The sequence below is a fragment of the Danio rerio genome, chromosome 12, assembly GCF_049306965.1.
Source record: "Danio rerio strain Tuebingen ecotype United States chromosome 12, GRCz12tu, whole genome shotgun sequence".
NCBI lineage: Eukaryota > Metazoa > Chordata > Actinopteri > Cypriniformes > Danionidae > Danio > Danio rerio.
In genome coordinates this window covers 26,266,684-26,285,170 of record NC_133187.1, presented here as the reverse complement: position 1 = coordinate 26,285,170, position 18,487 = coordinate 26,266,684, and the positions used below count along the sequence as shown (strand labels likewise).

Below are 18,487 nucleotides of genomic sequence, written 5' to 3'. Positions count from 1 at the left end.
ATCATATCATATCGTATTATATTATATTATTTGAAACAATTCTCATATGCTTATCAAGGCTATATTTATTCAAAATACAATCAAAACAATATTACTACAAAATATTTAAAGAGTTTATTTGCAAAAACATATTTCATGTAATTTTATTTAATTTTAAGATTAAACTTTTACATCGAGTATTGAAAAGTACAATTACAAAAAAAAACGTGATATATTAAACCATAAAACCGCCTTTTTTCATTTTGTAAGATTTTAAAATGTACACTACCAGTCAAAAGTTGGGGGACAGTTTTTTTTTATTATTATTAATTTTATTTAATAATTTAAATTAAAAAATATTTATTACTTATTGTATGTAGTTTCCAATAAAATTATTACTGCAGTTATTATTGCTTCAATTACTATTACCCTAAAAAAATAATATTAACAACAATAATAATTAATATTAGAGGGATTTCTGAAGGATCCTGTGACTCTGAAGACTGGGGTAATAAAGCTGAAAATTCTTCTTTCAAATCACTGGAATAAATGATAAATTTAAATGATGAACTACTTTTGAACAGTTACAGTTATAGTTTATACTGCAATAGCATTTCAAAATTTTACAATTTGTTCTGTATTTTTGATGAAATAAATGCAGCCTTGGTGAGCAGGAGAAGCTTATTTTAAAACATTTAAAAATTCTACTGACCCCAAACTTTTGACCGGTAGTATAGATTTATTTTTAACATTTATTAACGAGATGCAGCAACAATAAGTACATCCCCTTTGAAAATTCATATTTTTACATATATTAGTGAATATGAACAACATACACTGGAGCATTTTTATTAACATTTTATTAAACTGTTGATAAACATTAAAATAATTGTGTGGTTACACAACATCATTAGGATAAAAGAAAAACTACAACAAATTCAAATGGAATTTTGTTTATTTTTTCACAAAACTGCTGGCTCTATTTTCTTCAATTCTTGGGCTCTGCTATGAATATACAAAAAATATTTTACATTTTCTTCTTTTTTAATTCAAGAATCATTTGACTGTATTTATATAAGCATGCACATCATTTTTATTTTTCCATATTAAACATGACATATTGATTGAGGTGTGCTCAATATTGCACCATGATCTTAATTTATTTCCATATAAAACAGTAAAAGAGGAGAACGCTGGCCGTTGACTGTGACCATAAACCTCAGTGTTGAAGGCGACAGATGAATGACCGCTTACTAAAATGCTTTACAGCCAAGACACAGAAATCCTCTACAGCACCGCACAAAAGTAGCAACACAACAGCTCGGTCCATCCAGAAGATAAATGCCATAAAAAATGCTCATTATACACCACATTTATTTGTTCTTTTTATGGCAAAGCCATGTTTACGAAGACACGGCGTAATGTATTCCTGCTGAGAGGCTTCTGAAGCGCCGTTTACCGCCGTCCATTGCTTTAATCTGTTTATTCGTGGCACAATTATTTTATTGAGCAATTCAATTTAGTGGGCCGGATCTCAAGACATCTCATTTGCAGTGGGAGATAGTGGAGGTCTCAAAGCGACTGGCGTAATCTCACCAGCTGCTCAATCACAGATATTCAGTCCAGAAAGAGAAGAGCACACACACTTACACACACACACACACACACACACACACACACACACACACACACACACACACACACACACCAACCAACAGGGTGCCGCTGCTTGATCTGCAGCCCTTCTGCACCTTTTTGCAGCATCAAAGATGATTCTTGACCAGAAATAAATGTAGATCTACAAAACTTGTACTGTTTGTTTAACTGAACACCTTGCCTGTTTTAATATTATCATGGAGAAAATCTGATTAAGATAATAAAACCAACAATAAATAAAGGATATCAGTGAAAGACAAATCATAACTGATATTTTGACTTCTTTGATCCAACCCCTAAAACTGTGGTCTGACATTATGTAAACACTTTTCAAAAGGGTCAAGGAAAAAAATCCTGAAGAAGCCAAAAAATCAGGATAATCAAATACGCTTAAGTGCCATTATCATTAACAAAAATGCAAATGTTGATATAACTGATTGCGGTTTATTTATTTAAATAAATAGTACCGTATCTTTGCATTTGACTCCGTCTTTAATGTACCCTGTGATTAATAATCAACCAGTTTTATTCTTTTATGCAAAAATTCAACATTGATAATCAGAGATGTGCTAGGTTTGCAGGTTGGCAAGATTAGTTAAAAAATGCATATTCATCCAGTTACCGAAATATGTGAACCTTTCATCAAATAAAAAGTATTAATTTGCTGGATTACAGTATTCCTTTTAATAACAACCTCCAAAGCTGGTTTTCACTATTGGACTGAACAGTTCTCTGTGCTTAGCCATTCCATTCTGTGCCAATCTGGGCCAGTCAGTAGTTTACAATACAATTTCATTTTCCATGGTGGTGTTATATGGAGCACTTTGGAATGAAATACAAATGTGTTTTTATAGTAATGTAATATTTCTGTTTTAGGGACATTGTATAATAATAATTTATATTTTTACTGTACTGTGACGGTTTGGTTTAGGGTTGCAGTGGGGGTAGGCATTAAAAATACAATTTATCGGGTAATTTAATAAATAACATGGATGATACTCGGTATAACTACCGAAAGACCAAAAGAATTTCTATTTAACACCACTTTGCCAGTGAAAGTGGTTGAACTCAATTGCATCAAATGAAAAGCAAATGATAAGCGTCTTGAAGGGGGCGGGGCATGTCAGATACTAGAGAGCATTTGATTGGTCACGATTTGATGGAAAAACTGAAGCATGAGTTGACATGAATAAAACTGTTGATCCATTTAGGTGGAAGTGACAAGCTACAAGCCTTACATGTTTATATCAATTTTCTATCTTCTAAACGCAAATATGTCACTGTCTTGGAGCATACTAGCTAATAAATAGTTTAAAAACTAACAATACTGATACTAACATTTAAAAAAAGACTTTATTTTTATTTCATGGGAACTTTAAGAACAGTTTGTAATCACGCCACACTATACCAGGCTCTTGTGGAAATACAACAGCAACCCAACTGTTCTTAGAACCATTTGAAACAATAGTTTAAAAGCAGCTCAAATGTCTACAAACTTTAGAATGACACTACATCCTAACTATTACTAGCTACCTAAAATAAAATAACCAATTATTTACAAATAGCAAGTAACTGACATATGAAAACTGTGCAGAAACAAAAAAAAACTTCCATCTTTATCCAACTCCCAATGTGGTCCAATTCTGTAAGACGTTTGGCAGATCCCCAGTGCCTCCATTTTGTTGGAGAGGAATAAGGGACGCCTAGAACTACAGAAGTGCTGAGCATGACACTTTCGTTTGAAAAAACAGAAAGAAAGATTGGTCCGATGAGGAGCCCAGTGCTGTGTTTATGCCTAGATAATTTAGTTGGATAATGGAGGCCGGACACATCTGCCTCTGTGCAAAGACCGGCCTCTCAGCCAGAGGACAACATCTGGCATGGAACCAGTACAGAGACATCACTCGCTCTGGAGATGATGAGGCTGCAGGCCATCACCAATTAGGCTGCCCACTTCTCCACACACACACACATACACACACTTGCTGTAATTTTGCTGCCTGTCTCGTCTCAGCTTCTCTGTTTCTGTTACACCATTGCAGAGTCTGAGAGCACAACAGAGAGAGCGAGACAGCGAAAAACAAGACGTAGACAGGAACACAAGTACAGCGACATGCATACTAATGAGCGAAGTGATGTATATTCACCCCCAGAGGAAGAGAGAGCCGTTGGAAAAGGTAGTGTAGTCATTTTGTACCAGCATTATGCCTCAATTCTTGCAAAACATAGATTTAACCAGCAAGCCCCACACCTTGTGTTTGTAACTGTACTCAATTTGAACTCATCACTGTTATTCAAATGTACATAACAGACCTTCAATAAAACATTCAAGCCTCCCAGGCATTGACTTTTACATAAATTGCCTTATATACAATTCCCAGATGTCAAAAATTGTTTAGATAAAAATAGATTAAAAAGTGGGACATTTATACCTATAAGCGCCAGCATGGGTCAAATTCACCCACTATAAAAAATGCTTGTATTTATGCACTGGTTATGTTTGAAATTACTCACCAATGACTTTTACTTTCAATTTTACTCACTGAATAAGTGGTTATAATAAATAAATAAAGTTACAACGACTAAAAGAAAGCTATTTGTTTAGCTATTAAAAACACAAACTGCAATGAATAATAGAGAGTCTGGAGAAAAAGTTATACATCAGTGTATGATTGCTCAAATTTAGAGATTTTAACCTACTCATGACTTACTCCTTAAATTATTTTGCTACCCTGAAATAATCATTCCATGAGTCTAGACACTTTTTGGTAACAGTGGTCAAAAATAGTGAAATAGTATGTTTGTTTTTAGCAATTTCTAAACAAAATTTGTGGTAGGTAAAATTTACCCGCACTGGCGATTTTCGGAGTACAGGTACCTCCGGTGGTGCTAGTGTTAAAAATGTAACCATTTGCTTTGACAATTGGAGTGGCAGTCCTTCTATAGTATGTTGATGTCAGTTTGACAGCTTCAGCTAAAAGATTTTAACCACTTCCCTCTTTCTGTTGGTTTGCAACACCTGAACCAATTAATTAGGACCTAAACACCACGTGATAATTACAGGCAGGTGTGTTTGATATGGATAGCAACTGAAATCTGCAGGAAGGTAGATCTCCAGGAACAGGATTGAGCACCCCTGCTGCTCAAGTGCGATTTGTTAAACAGCCACTAGATGTTGCGACGGCCATTTTGGAAAGAAAACTCTAATAGAACAACAGCATATTCTTAAGTCTGTAAAATAAACTATTAAAACTGCTGATGATTGTGATAGTAAGTGATGTATTGTCATCTTTCAGGTTGTATCTCAGATTTAATGATCTTTTTAAATAAATAAATAAAAAACAAAGCAGCTGCTTGCAATCACGACAGCAATAAGACGTAATGGACAGCCCACCGGTTTCACTCCAAAATGGCAGAATCCGGGGTTACTGGGTGCTGCTGTTGCAATGGAACGTTCTATTGAGTGTCACCTCTTGGTCATTCTAAGCTCTTTGGCTACAGCTAAATGATGAGCAAAAATAATGTCCTGCCTCTTTTTAATGTGATTTCAGTTGGAAGTACAACAACATACCGAAATAAAAGTCTCAGCAACTTCTCAGCAACTCTGAAGATCTACCTTCCTGGAAAATTTTTGGAAAAATTCCTATAAAATCAAAACTAACCTTATGATTTTGTTAGTTCACATTTCTAGTTAAGTGGTGAATTATTCACCTGTGAATGTCGTTAAGAAAAAGAAAATATTTGCCCTTCTAATCTTTAACAGAAACCTGAAAATGCATTTTTTTTTTTTAATTCTTAGATGGGCAGCACAGTGGCGCAGTGGGTAGCAAGTTCACCTCACAGCAAGAAGGTCGCGGTTCAAGCCTTGGCTGGGTCAATTGGGCGTTTCTGTGTGGGGTTTGCATGTTCTTATTGTGTTTGTGTGGGTTTCCTCCGGGTGCTCCAGTTTCCCCCACAAGCCCAAAGACATGCAGTATAGGTGAATTGATTAACTAAATTGGCCATAGTGTATGTGTGTTAATGAGTGTGTATGGATGTTTCACAGTGATGGGTTGCAGCTGGAAGGGCATCCGCTGAATTAAAAATATGCTGAACATAGTTGGTGGTTCATTCCGCTGTGACAACCAGAGATTAATAATGGAACTAAGCCAAAAAGAAAATGAATGAATGAATAAATTGTCTGATTACGCATATCTTAGCAAATGGGCGTGGCTAAATTATTTAATCACGCTGCTCCAGCTTTCACATTTGACAACAAACAGAAATGGTGAGGAGGAGGAGTCTGTCAGGTTGTAATAATTCTACCCAAACCATTTCCCAGTCTTTCTGAATGAAATGCCTACTTTAATGCATCCATTCAGTTTGCAGTAGAAAAAACAAGCCACGCCCACTGTTGTGTCTTTTAATATTCGATTTCTCTATAAAAGTAGTGTTAGTTAATGGTTTGTACTTGTGAAATGTGAAAAGTGTTACTGATGTTACGTTACGTTCAACCGCTTCTCAAAACAACCTCCATCTGCATCATTTCAATCTAAAAAAACATTAAATGCTTACTAATACCATATCATGTCGACTTTAACACAACTTAATCAGCAGCACAAAAAAGCAGGAGCCCACCAACCCCGATCTGAAGCTCCAAATGTAGCCTTTAACCCCCAAAGCCCAATCTGTAACCCTCCCCGCCGAGACCTGCTCCAGCCTCCAAACAATGACAGCTTGACAAACGAGCCCCCCTCTCGTCTCCAGAGCAGTGGTCTCACGCCAGGGGACAGGATAATGAAAAGAGAGGTATGGCCAGTGGTTCAGAAAGACCCTCATTGCCTCCTCAAACAGCGCTATGTAGTCTCGCAGCGGGAGAGCGCAGCAGTTCGGCATCCGCAGCGCTCCACAGCCCACACATCACATCCAATCTGGACAAGATGGAAGTGACGCTCCCTGCGACTCGCAGAGCTCCGAAATGAAGAAACATGCTGATGGAGCGACAGAACTGACAAAGCTCAGCTGCCCACAGATGCGGACACTAGAAAAGGATGCTCAGGGAATTTGTAGCTTTAAAATATGCTTATAACACTTTATAATAACTGCACACTGAATCATTTATTAAAAATTAGCAAATAGTTAATACATCATTTGTTAAGATTAAATTTACATTAGTAAGCAGCTATAAATACAGCTGCAAATGCAGTATTCTTGACTTTCAAGCACATTCTGTATATAATTTGCTTAATGATTCTGCTTTCATACTTTGTTATTGAGTAATTTTTCATTACTAAATTAAGTATTGCATTATTTACAAAGCAGTTATTTAGGAGGGGTTGGTGGTTTTTAAGATCATTCGGAATCAAAGATATTGACATTACATGTTGTCTGTTGGAAGGAATGCGATAAATAGAGCTGCCATTTTAGTACAGGGTAGCGCTCCTTTGAAATTAATGTGGGACCAAGGTGCAGTGAAGAACTGGCCATCCAGAGCTAGAGATATATAAACACATATACACAAATATTTATGATAGGGTGTTTTTACGAAAATTATACATTTACATAACTTTTCTACATGGATGGATAATTGACTGCAAGGGCATGATGACAAAGAGTATGTATTTGTGTGCATGGAGATGTATTATCCTCCCTACCTGTTAAATTTGATCTAATCTGTGTCCTAAAACACAGGCCCTCTCTCGCTTTCACTTCTCATTCTAACGGATGGAGCGATTCATTTGTGAATAAATCTCTGTTTTAAACAACTCGTTCACTTAGCCGACAGTAATAAGTCGTCACCTTAGAATGATAAAGTTCTATCTAACATTTTTTGACAAAATTAAGTTATTGACATATTCATATTAAATGGCAAGTTACTTACATTATGGGATGTTTTTCATAAGTTGTTTACGTTTTACACACATACTGTTTGCTAAATGGAATGCAAAATTTTTGAAGCTCAATATCTTATAGCCATTCAGAATGCAGATAGAAACTTATAGTTCCAAGGTGACAAAGTTTCTAGCACCGCAGCATCTTGATGTCATATTTATTTTTCATAGTTTGCTTATTTTATTTTAACAAAACAAGCATAAGCCTAAAATTTACAGCAAGTTAGTGCTACTTAGCCTAATGGTGAATGCAGTAAGTACTATCACCAATACAGTTAACTGTTTAGCACAAAAGTTCTTAACATACAAAAACGTAAAAAAAATAAATCTTACCTATGAAATGTTCTGCTTTTGTGCTTTGTTTTCTTTTTTTGCTCGTTACTACACCCATACACAGCGCTATTCCAGCATTTGTCTTGGTACTTGGTACTACTCTCTTGACTAGTCGTGGGAGCACTGTACAAATGTGGCAGCATATTGACGCATGCTCAGGGTCCGTATGCGATATCTAGTGTATATATCTATGATATATAAGTGTTTTTTTTTTTTTACCTTGCATGCACATTGGACTGTTGTTGGAGACGTTTACAACCAAAATATGACCATATTTCATGTATAATAGGGGCTCTTTAACAGATCATGCACTATTTGATCAATTTTAATTCATAGTGTGCAGATATTATAAAGTGTTACCAATATGTTAACTTAAAATAAGTGTGGTCAAAATTAAAGCATTAATATATGCAATTAACTTATTCAGTGTAATAGTGTTACATATTTATCCCAAGGCTGCATGTAGGTTTTGCCACCACAATATCAACTGCTGTCTCTTCCTTCTTGACAAGATGCAGAACCACTTTAAGACCACATTAAATGACAGATTTTTCAGAAGTGCGTTTCAACTAAGCCTCAGTCAAACAAGTGCGTAAAAGGCGCAGGTAACGAGGGAGCTTCAGTCTGCAGTCTGATGAGACGTTGTCAGGTCATACGTAAGTAAAATCCTTTTCCTGTCCTGTCAGCCTTCATACTGCATGTGCTCACAGAGTGTGCTCTTAAATTGCAGGTACAAATATGGCAGCATGCGCTGAAATGTTACAGCACTATAGCACATTAAAGGACAAATGAAATTGCGAACATGCTATGTCACAGTTAAATCACAAAGTTACCAAAAATGACTGTAAAGCTGCCTTAAAACAGTGCATTGCTTATACTGTATAGGAGTTAAATTTAAGAACACATCTCTGAAATGCGTTTCAGTCCTGTCTTCCTTATCTACCACACTCGATTGAACCCATTAGCTCATTAGTCAAGACTTAACTGAAGTAGGTCATAAAAGGTAGAGTTGTGAAAAAAAAATAATTAATGATAAATTGCGATTTAGTTTTTTGTTTTTATAAACGCATACATTTAACCGGCCTGATGTCTTAGAACAGTAAGAGCTTTTGTTTTTTACATGTCTCTTCTACTCCCCAACCATGCAATTATTTTTATTTTTACTTTTTAAAATAACTGTTTTCTATTTAAAGTTTATTTACAAAAATTTTGACTCTTGTGATTTCAAGCTGAATTATTAGCAGCATTACATAAGTCACTTGATCCTTCAGAAATCATTCCAATATGCTGATTTGCTGTTTAGGAAAAATATTATGCCTATTATAATTACTATTATTAACATTTATTAAGAGTTTTTTAAACAAAAAAAGCTTTTGTAACATTAATAGACTATACTATTCAAAAGCTTGGATTCTGTATACTTTTTGTTATAGAAATGATAGAAACTAATACTTTTATTTAGCAAGGATAGTTTAAAATGATCAAAGGTGATGCTAAAGACATTTCTAAAGTACTAATGTTCTATTTTAGCTAAATGCTGTTCTGAACATACCTTTATCAAAGATTTGATAAAGACTTTTTTTATTTTCTGAGCAGCATATCAGAATATTAGATTGATTGTTGATGGATCATGTGACTGGAGTATTGTTGCTGAAAATTCTGTTTTGAAATCAGGAATCATTTATGCTTTAAAATATATTCAGATTACTTTTAATTTAAATAGTAAATTATGTATGGATTTTGCTGTACTTTAAATCAAATAAATGCAGGAATGCAAAAGTACAGTGGCTGAGAGAGCTTAACATGCTGCAATTTAAGAAAACACATGCAATTACAAAAAATGCTGTCAAACTGGTAAAGATCTTTTCTCAATTTGCTGGCGATTTTTTGTAATTGCACGTGTTTTCTTATATAGCAGCATGTGAAGCTCTCTCAGCCGCAGTGCAAAAGAGACTTTTTAAAACCATGTAAAATCTTATTGTTTTATATTTTTGGAACGGTTGTTTGTGTATGTATGTTTATAAGTGTAACCTTCGTACAAAAAGAAAATACAATATAGCCATCATAGTTGTAGAAGGACTTGAGTTAATCTTTTTCGAATGACACAGATCTCTCAATTAAGGGCCAATCTTGTGACAACGAGTCACGAAAGCTCCTGAAACTGCCGCTCTCCTGCTCTGTAATGAGAACGACGGAACTGGAGGACCACAGGTAGAAAGGAGTGGACATGGCTGGTCACTCTCTCCATCTGCTCCTCCATCTGTTGCTGCTTTCATTTAGTGCTCGCTGCTGTCCAACTCCTCTCATATGCAGGATCAGCCCAACACATGCAGATTAAGACACTTTCAGTTACACCTCATACGTTTCTCTCTGTCCTTTACGTCAAGATCTCTTATTATTTTACTTTTAGACACACAATCACAAGTGCTATTTATCTTGATTTTATTTTTTCTTTTCTTTTTTGAAGCATACATAGGCATAGGTCACACCTGCATATAGCATTAATCTGTCAGACCACGCCTCTAATCTCACATCAGCCTGTCAGAGAGTATCTGCTGCTAGACCACGCCTCCATCTCACATCAACCTGACAGAGACCATCTGCTGCTAGACCACGCCTCTAAACTTGCATCAACCTGACAAAGAGCACCTGCTGCTAGACCCCGCCTGCATCTCACATCAACCTGTCAGAGAGCATCTGTTGCTAGACCACGCCTCCATCTCATATCAGCCTATCAGATAGCATCTGCTGCTAGACCACGCCCCCATTTCACATCAACCTGACAGAGAGCTACTGCTGTTAGACCACGCCCCCATCTCACATCAACCTATTAGAGAGCATCTGCTGTTAGACCACGCCCCCATCTCACACCAACCTGTCAGAGAGAATCTGCTGCTAGACCACGCCACTAATCTCATATCAGTCTGTAAGAGAGCATCTGCTTTTAGACCATGCCTCTATTCTCACATCAACCTGTCAGAGAGTATCTGCTGCTAGACCACGCCTTTAATTTCAAATCAACCTATCAGAGAGCATCTGCTGCTAGACCACGCCTCTATCTCACATCAACTTGTCAGAGAGAATCTGCTGCTAGATCACACCTCAAACCTCGTATCAGCCTGCCAGAGCTCTGCGGTTAGACCACACCTCTAAACTCCTACCAATCTGTCAGAGAGCATCTACTGCTAGACCACGCCTCCATCTCACATCAAACTGTCAGAGAGCATCTGCTGCTAGACCACGCCCCCATCTCACATTAACCTGTCAGAGAGCATCGGCTGCTAGACCACACCTTCAATCTCAAATTAACCAGTCAGAGAGTATCTGCTGCTAGACCACACCTCTAATCTCACATCAACCTGTCAGAGAGCATTTGCTCCTAGACTACACCTAAAATCTCACATTAACCTGTCAGACAGCATCTGCTGCTAGACCACACCTCTAATCTCGCATCAACCTGTCAGAGAGCATCTGCTGCAAGACCACGCCCCCATCTTACATCAACTTGGCATAGAGCATCAGCTGCTAGACCACGCCTCTATCTTACATCAACCTGTCAGAGAGCATCTGCTGCTAGACCACACCTCTAATCAACCTGCCAGAGCTCTGCTGCTAGACCAAGCCTCTAAACTTGCATCAGCCTGTCAGAGAGCATCTACTTTTAGACCACACCTCTAAATTTCCATCAACCTGTCAGAGAGCATCTGCTGTTAGACCACACCTCCATCTCACATGAGCCTGTCAGAGAGGATCTGAAGCTAGACCACGCCTCCATTTCGCATCAACCTGTTTGTTTCCTAGATTTTACAGCACGGCATGTAATGTTTTTTGTTTAAATTATAGTTTACATTTTTTTAATAAGTTTTATTTTAAATTTAATGGTACTTAATTAGTTTTTATGGCATTATTTTAGTGTTGTGTTACTGTATGTTTAGTACTGACTGAGACTCAGCACCCTCTAAACATTAGTATTTTTATTAGCATGTTGAGAAGCTAACTATTCATTTATCATCCATTTTTGGAGCTACAATACAGAAATGAGTTCTTCAGTAGGTTTTACAGTATATTGACATTATGAGTTTTTGAAATATGGAAGTTTAGTGGAAATTTTATAAAAAAAGGTCAAAATATAGCAGCCACTACAGTTTTTTTTTTACAGTGTAGTACAGAAAGTTTGTCGAACACAGCAAGAAGGCTAGTTCTTGCAAAGGGTCAAGGTAGTATTCATTGAGTTAAGTTCACTATATAGGTGACATCCGGAAAGTCAGCAGTGGCGTGATGGAGCCGCCGCAGGCTCACTGCAGCACACAGCGGCCACGACTGCCACAGGCATTAGGGAAATGTATGTTCAACAATCATGATAAACAGGATGAGTTGGCTCACAGGCATCATACATTATTCAGGTTCGCTCGTGGTGAGTTCCTGCAACCTTCACCGTAAATGCATGTTACAATTTTTCTGCACGCTACACGACACCTCATGAAGTCTGCAAGCGCACCGCAGCCAAGGCAATGAAACAAATACTGACTGGGGAATCAACATGAACGGCCTGCCAAGCGTGCAATCGAGCAGGTGTGGCTGAGGGAAATAAAAGTGAAGTCTATTACGGCGCGGCTGTTTGAAGGAGCTCTAAACAAAGGGAACGCTGTAGGGTGAATCACTGTTTGCAGGAACTGAGGGATGAGCAGAGGTTACGTGCTAAGTTTAGTCACTGGAAGAGCCCATTAGAACGCTTGGAAAAACGGCAGAAATTAGGGCACATGTTATATTGGGGCGTTTGTTTTCTTTTTTAGGCCTGGTTGATGGAAGTCAAGCACACAGAGCAGCTGGACGGTTATGGATTCTTGCACTACGTTTGTTTCACCTCAAATAGCTGGGCAGGTCTATAACGCTTTAAAAGGAAAATTGTATTGGCTCAACTTTTTTTTGCTCACCCTAACTCACTCTGTCTTCATCCCTCAAGGGTGTTTTTCTTTACATTTATTTTATTATTATTATTTTATTTCAGTGAAAGCCATGTAATTGTCACCAGTGTCCATCAAGTTAAAGGTGCCCTATAAAGAAAATCTGGGTATACCAAGGCATAGTAGAATAATAAAAGATCAGTATAGACCATTTTGAGAAATATAAACATTTTAAATGGTCCTAACATATTTCCTGTTTTAAATGTTAATTCCGAGAATCCTGAAAGGTCCACATATTGATGAATAATGTTATGATAGCTGATTTAATGTTACGTCATAATTGAACTGCCTTTTTTTACAATTATGAAATAGTTTGAGAACAAGCAGGAAACGTTCATGGCCAATGACATCACCACATTGAATGGTCTGTATGGAAATGTGCATACTGTGAGCTTCAGACACCACTGTTTACTCGTTTTCATGTAAATTCCATAAGTGTAAAACTTCGGTGGACAACGGGCTAATCAGAAAACAAAACAAACTGTGATGAGATGGGCCGTGCCCTCCACACTTGCATGTATGCGTAATTTAAATTGTTCATCCGGATCTGACAAGCAGCCATGCGCTTGATAAGCAACAACATTTTCTAGTGAGACAACAATGATAATTTTCCTCCCTCAGTTATACATTCACTTACTATGTATGTGGGACTTTTATTAAAAAACAAAAAACAAAAACATGGACCTATTTGTTTACTGTGTGTTACTGGGCAACGACAGCACGAGGCACGTTCAAACTGGCCTCAGGACGCAAAATAGGGTCTCCACTTGTTAAGTGGTGACGTGTTTGTGACGTATGTAATACTGTTTCCGGGTCCAAGCCAACATTCATTTGAGTGGAGAAATCATTTGTTTATTATCACGTTTTATTCCTATCACACATTAGTCATAGTCATAGTGTACACAACAATCTCTGGTCTTGCTGCATGACAAATACCAAAAATGTTACAATTTATAAAAAAATTAATCACTTTCTGGCCATCGGATATTAGGCATGGACATATATACTGTGATCATGATTTTTGAAAGCATTAAATCGCTTTGTAAACGTTTATTATTGCCATTTCATAAGTCTCCCCTTTCAGTTGAATAGAGCGCTTGGACCCGGAAGCCGCTTCGTGTGACGTCACACTTAACAAGTGGATATACAGAAGCATGCAGAAGGACTTTTAATTTGTCAGTAACCTGGCTCAAACACTTCCGGTAAAATGTATGCCGATACAAAATTGGCATGTTTAAAGTCTGTTCACTTTAAAAATCAACGATTTTATTTGCCTAAATGATATCCGTTATAGAGTGGGTCTTAGAATGTACAAGAAGCACTGCCTTAAATTACATTTTTCTGCTTAATGTCTTTAAAATATTAAAATTAATTGTACTGCAGTATTTCCAACGGCACTTCTGTGCTAGCCTGCTGATCCTGACAGACTCGCGTGAATGTATTGAGTGAAAGGCTTTTCATCTCGGTTTACGTTTCAACAACTAAATTAATGCTGAAGTCGATTTAACTGATCATAGTTTAATTACATTACAACATCGATGCTGTAAAACGTACTGTATAAAATTGAAAAAGTCAAAACAAAACAGTTCACTGGAAGAAACACTAGCTAGCTGCAAGATTTACAGACTATACATTCATTCATCTTTACTCTGAAAAAGCATAAGTAGAGCCAGACAAATCTGCTGACGTTTTTTGCTATTAGTCAATAATATTACTGTCATTTAAAAACTGAAAAAATATAGATTTACGCACATTTACTCAAGTAAATAAACAGAATTAATGATGGGCTAAAAATCTGCGGAAATCTGTAGAAAATGCGCGCAGATTCCATGTGGGCCTAGGCATAAGGCATGTTTTAGTTACATCTTTTATTAATGTATCGTGTTTCTTGGGAAATTGGATGAATATGTTTTAACAAACATGTGTAGACTGCTGAATCATGTCAAATCACTCAACTCAAATGTCACCTGATTGTGCAGAGGTTGATGTTAATTCCTGGCTGTTTTCTTTGACTATAGCTTAAATACAACACAATACATTTCTATTACTCTTATTTGTCAGGTTTAATATATAATTTAGCCCTTATCCACAACAGATCTGGTTAGCAAAATAGGCTAACGTTACTCTGACTCGGTTTATATTTCTCTGTGTTCAGCGTACATCATGCTGTGTGTGTGTGTGTGCGTTGCACATCAGAGTGGAGCTCATTAATATTCACAACACGAGCCATATATGGTCAATCATGGACCTTCCGATTCCATGGGTATTTTATGGAGTAATAAATGAGCTTATAAAACTGTTTCTGGAGATTTTTTTTCTGGAGATTCTATCTGAAATAGATATATAACAACTTCAATAATGATAACTATCTGGCAAAAATAATATATGACTTCAAATTAAATTAATTAAAAGATTTTTGCACCTTTTACCGAAACATACACAGCAGAATTGCCAGACTCTTTTTGTCATCTTTAATTTAATACTATAATAAAGAATTATTAATCAAAACAAAAACAAAAAAGTCAACATTAACATTTGTTTTAGCAGATTTGATATTTCATAAAGATTTATGTTCATAACCATATTAACACATTTTATGACTGACAAATACAGTACACATCAGAATGATCATATAATTTGAAACTAAATGTGATTAGCTAGTATAATCTTTAAATCTTACTCAGTTTCTTACTGTCAAATTAAATTGCTCTGACTGAAATAGGCTCATTTTAAGCAATTCTTTTAGCATTTATCTTCATTATTATTTCATCGCATTCATACCTTAGCTGTATTTTCTTCCTCATATATTAGTCATGTTCTAATTAAAACACTTTAATTATTGTCATCAAGCATCTTATTCATCTCATTTTCATTATCACAGACAAATATCAAAACCCCCTTTGTTAACAAACATTTCCATCAGCAATTTGCTGACAAGATTAACACCGTCGCCTGTCTTTTTTCTTTTCGTCTCTCTGCATGTCTGTCTCAACTCTGCATTCAACCGCAATGCTCTCCGAGACTGGGATCATATAGAAATGTTCATCCAGCAACACCCAACGAAACTGCACCAGTCTCTCTTTCTGACGGCTGTTTGTGGTGAACTTTGCTCTGGCAATGAGAAAGCAAGCCATCTTTGATGGGTTAATTGACCAAATCATTTCCATAATTCCTGCACAGAGCTTCAACAATGCGCATGTAATTGATTGTATTTCCCCACAGTCGCGGCTTTGCTGCAGGGTGATATCAGCATCCAGACAACAGCAACAAGCATAAGAGAGATGCTTTTCCATTAAAGAATTAGCCACTATAGCTTCAAGCACTTCACAGAGGCCAGCCGGAAAATACACAGACGCTTAGGAGGGTTGAAAGTGCACTTCTGGATATGGACTTGGAGCTCTTGCTGGCTTATTTTTTTAGCAGGAAAGAAGTGAAAATGATTTCACTGGATGTTCACAATTAAAAGTACAAGTATTATGTATTATGTTGAGCTGTTTCATCTGTTCATTTACCGAATGAGCACTGTGCTATAACGTACATCTAACAGATCATCCAACATTTTTTGTCTTTCTTTCTTTTTTTATTCCTTTAAAACTTGTTTTAGCACACTTTAATCTATTTTTGATGATTTCAGTTTTTGTTTTTGTTTTCTAATCTTTTTTCATTCTTGATTATGTAAAGCCCTTTGAATCAGCATTGTTTCTGAAAGAGATGGGTTGCAGCTGGAAGGGCATCGGCTGAGTAAAAAATTGCTGGATAAGTTTATGGTTCATTCCGCTGTGGCGACCCTGGATTAATAAAGGGACTAAGCCGACAAGAAAATGAATGAATGAATGAATTGGCTATATAAGAAAACTTGCCCTGCCTTGTCTATGTTCATTCAATCATTCATTCATTCATTTTCCTTTGGCTTAATCCGTTATTTATCGGGGGTCGCCACAGCAGAATGAACCATCAACTCTCAATTCTGGCATATGTTGTTCCTCCAGTCGCAACTCAGTACTGGGAAACACCCATAAACTCTCAGTGTGAGACACAGTGGGTTTCTGGGAGGAACTCCACACAGAAATGCCAACTAGATCAGCCAGGACTCGAACCATGAAAGTGCTAACCACTGAGCCACTGTGCAGTCTTGTCAATGTTCAATCAGCTTAAATTTGAAAATAAAATAAAAATAAAAATAAATAAATAAATAAATAAATAAATAAATAAATAAATAAATAAATAAATAAATAAATAAATAAATAAATAATAATAATAATAATAATAATAATTGGAGAACTAATTGTTGTGGGCATAGCTAACTGGGTAGAGGACTTTGCGTGGGACTGCATTTAGAGGGGAAAATGGTGACAATAATTGCAATTGTAAGCATTGAAGGTAAAAAGGAAGATTTTCTAAAGTTTAATCTTCCCTTAGTTTGGAGATTTTCTTTGAATTAAGGTTTTGAGGTAACCAGTAGTCAGTGTACAACTACTGGGGTAGTCAAATATTTTTTGGCTAATGTTAGCTTGTGTAATATATATGCATGCTTTAGTGAATCAAATTCATTTATTCAATTACATCTAATTTAGTAATAAAACTGATTAAAGTTTGGCGACACGGTGCTGCAGTAGGTAGTGCTGTTGCCTCACAACAAAAGGGTTGCTGGTTCGAGCCTTGGCTGGGTCAGTTGGCATTTGTGTGTCAAGTTTGTATTTTCTCCTTGCGTTTACGTGGGTTTCTCTGGGTGCTCCGGTTTCCCCCACAAGTCTAAAGACATGCTCTATAGGTAAATTGGGTAAGCTAAAATTGTCCATAGTGTATTTGTGTGTGAATGAGAGTGTATGGGTGCTTTCCAGAGATGGGATGCAGCTGGAAGGGCATTCACTGTGTAAAACATGTGGTGGATAAGTTGGCGGTTCATTGCGCTGTGGCGACCCCAGATTAATAAAAGGGACAAAGCTGAAAATGAATGAATAAATGAATGATCAAAGTTTTCAGGTTTTTGAGGCAAAATGGATTTGCTGGCTGATTTCAGCAGATGTGTGATGATCAAAGATGACCTAGTGTTTGATATAAAACCAACAGTGACAAGTTTGCTTTCCTGAGACAATAAATGAATGACCATAAAATACTTCACTTATTTTACAGTTAAAGTTAACTTCCACGTGCGAGCATATACAGTAGGTGTCTATTAAAATACAAACTAAGTATCTAGTTTTACTTTTTCTTGTAGACTATGTAGAAACAAACAGCTTTTTTATGAGAAAAGTGTCTTGTGAACATGTACTGCATCTATCAGTGCTCTAGATCTGCCGTTTTCAGACTGCTGACTAAATATTTTCCCACATTGACTGCGAGGCGCGATCATGCATACACAATGCTATATTTATGGTATATTATTTTAATTATTCATATTTTAGATTTAAGATGCAGGTCAGAGAAAACTTTTTCTCACTATGTAAAGGGCCAATTTCCTCACACATCTTGTTGTGGTCTTTGATTTACTAAACATTAATTGATGAGTCCAAACCTCCTGTAATTCACACCAGTAGTGGAATAGTGCTGTAGATTAATGCCAGTATTAGGGCCTACTCACACTATGCTATACAAACTGTGCCCAGGCCTGTTTCCCGGATCGTTTGAGAAGTGTGAGTGCTCTGAATCAGGTTCGGTTCACTTGGGCTTTGGCGTGGTTTGCTT

At 36.7% G+C, this 18,487-nt stretch overlaps 1 protein-coding gene and 1 long non-coding RNA gene across 48 annotated transcripts in view; both read right to left on the bottom strand.

The window, feature by feature from the left end:
• Positions 1–18,487, bottom strand: part of nrxn1a (neurexin 1a) — a 296,707-nt gene that overhangs the window by 130,029 nt on the left and 148,191 nt on the right.
• LOC141376806 (uncharacterized) lies at positions 7,879–10,708 on the bottom strand. The gene is made up of 3 exons (XR_012388006.1): positions 10,488–10,708; positions 9,793–10,438; positions 7,879–9,635 (listed from the first exon to the last, which is right to left on the bottom strand). It is a non-coding gene; the product is annotated as an uncharacterized lncRNA (long non-coding RNA).